The sequence below is a fragment of the Aptenodytes forsteri genome, unplaced genomic scaffold, assembly GCF_000699145.1.
Source record: "Aptenodytes forsteri isolate BGI_AS27 unplaced genomic scaffold, ASM69914v1 Scaffold55, whole genome shotgun sequence".
NCBI lineage: Eukaryota > Metazoa > Chordata > Aves > Sphenisciformes > Spheniscidae > Aptenodytes > Aptenodytes forsteri.
Window position 1 is genome coordinate 11348604 of NW_008796063.1, and position 2256 is coordinate 11350859.

Here is a 2256-nt window from a genome sequence, read left to right on the forward strand (position 1 = left end):
GCCCTCCCCAACAGCCTGCGGGGGGCCGCGGCATCCCGGTGTGGACCTGAGGACCATCCAGGGTCCCATCCGGGAAGCCCCGGGAGCATCCTTGCTCTGCTTTTCCCAGGGATGGGCGGTGGGGACAGTGGGAGAGCTGCTGTGTCTTCGCCCTGCGGCGCAGACCTGGGGGTGCTCTGCCTCCCCCCTCGCAGCGCTGCCGGCCGACGGTCCCACTTTCTGGCTGGGTTTTGAGGCTCCTTTGACATTTGCTGTCAGCAGTCAGTGGCCCCCCCCTCCCCCCCCCTCAAAGTGTCACCGAGGTTCCCTGGCCCCGGGGGATGCAGGGCTACAATAGCCCCCTTTCTGGTGCTGCTTTAATGGGAAAATTTGAGTCATTCCTGAGGGAAGGGGAATGAAAACCAGCCCTGCTGTAGCAGGCGGCGGATCCCTGGCACGGCAGTGAATGGAGGCAGTAATCCCGCTCCTGGCCGTGGCACGGGCCCAAAGCCTCCCTGGGTTCTCACAGTGAGCAGGGCTGTGGGCACCGCTGGCAGCCGCAGCGAGAGCTCCCGCTTCTCCCAGCTTTCCTCATCTTTGTAGCATGAAAGACAGCAGGTTTTCACGGCGGGGATGCGGGGACCCCCCCTCCCCTTCCCAGATCAGGGCTGTAAGCATCTGCTTAAAGTTAAGTGCATCCCTAAATCTGAGTGAAGGCAGCAGCCTTTGAGCTTCCAACAAAATTGTAGTAATAATAGCGGCAATTAAAGCTTGCCCGCGGCTCGGCTCAGCTCAGCTCCCAGTATAACCCTTACTGCCAAGGGAGGGTGCCTGTGTTAGGGCGGGTGTAAATGGGCCCCTTGTTCTGGCGGTGCTGCGGCCCCAGGCCCCCTTCCTGCGCAGGTTTCTCCCCCCGCTCAGCTCCTTCCCGGCTCCCAGCATCGCCCCTCGCTGCTCTGCCTGCCGGTGTTTGCGTTGTGGTCAGGATCCCGCGCTGCTGGAGCTGACCCTTCTCCTCTGCAACCCCCAAAAGGCGGCCGTGCGTCCCTCCCGTGCATCGCTTGGTGCTCGCTGCCTGCAGCAGAGAAGCCGAAGTGCAGGGATGGAGAGGTCCTGGCTGGAGGCGAGACAGCAGGGATGGACACTGAGGCCCTGAGCAGTGTCCCTTGTCCCCCAGGGACATGTCGGTGTCCTGAGGCAGCCATGGGGCAGGATGGGAGCCTGGTGTCCCCCAGCCCCAGTGGGCTCCGCCAGTGGAGGTTTTCTTTTCAGGGAGCAGGCGAGCAAAGGAGCCATTTTCTGACCGAAACCACATGTGAAAGGAGAGGAAACGCTATGGGAGCTGACTTAAAAGAAAATATGTTAACAATGTAAATTAGGCAGGAATGCTCCTGCCTGTGTTTTCTCCAGCTCAGCCGAGCAGAGGCGGAAAGGCTTGACGTGTCGCAGGGTGATCCGGAGCCTGGAGTGCGTCCAGGCGGTGCAATTCCTAACAGCGGCGATTAGACCCTATTTGGCTGCCCCCAGGAAAAGGGCAAAGCCCACCGCGCTGGGCCATGGAGGGATGGGGCTGGTGCCAGGAGCAGCTCCGAAAGCGCTGGGGGGTGCGGGGTGCTGTGGATGAGGTGGTCCCAGGCAGGATTGAGCCGATTAGGTGGTGAGCCCTGATCTCCGGTGATTATGTGCTGTGATGGAGCTGAGGTGGCCATGATGCCCACGGCAGATGAGCTCAAGCTCGGCTTGAGCAAATCCCCGTGCCGGGGGGAGCGAGCGGGGCCGGAGCTCCTGCTCCCATCGCGGTGCTGCCATGGGACGCTGCCGTGAGACACCGCGCGCTTCCCGGCTGTGCCAAGAGCATCCCTCCAGCCTTGGAGACGGTTCAGGGGGCAAACACTCTTGCTGAGGTGCACAGCAGCATCGTGGCTTCGGCGAGTTGGTCTGCAGGAGCTGCTCTGCCCTGCAGTGTGCCGGGACCCGCCGGGCTCCCGTGGCAGATGGTACCGACCTGGCCTTGGCCGCTAGACTAGCTCCATGTCTGTGCGTGTGTGTGCACTCAGCCCTCCTCCTCCTCCTCCTCTTCCTCCTCCTCCCCTGGAGGACCTGGGAGAGCCGGCTGTCCACGCTGGCACCAGTGTTTTATTCCTGGAATAAACCCCTAAAGCGTGACTTGTCAAAGCGTTTCAGCCCATCGCAAGGAGCTGCGGGGCAGAGGGGCTGGAGACAGTCCTGGGACCTGGCCACTGCTGGCTTTCAGCATCCCAGGTAAGGAGAGACCTG

General features: G+C 62.2%; 1 protein-coding gene across 1 annotated transcript in view; it reads left to right on the top strand.

The window, feature by feature from the left end:
* The window catches only part of SLC9A3R2 (SLC9A3 regulator 2), a 41393-nt gene that overhangs the window by 17975 nt on the left and 21162 nt on the right, over positions 1 to 2256 (top strand). The gene's annotated exons all lie outside the window — the stretch shown is intronic.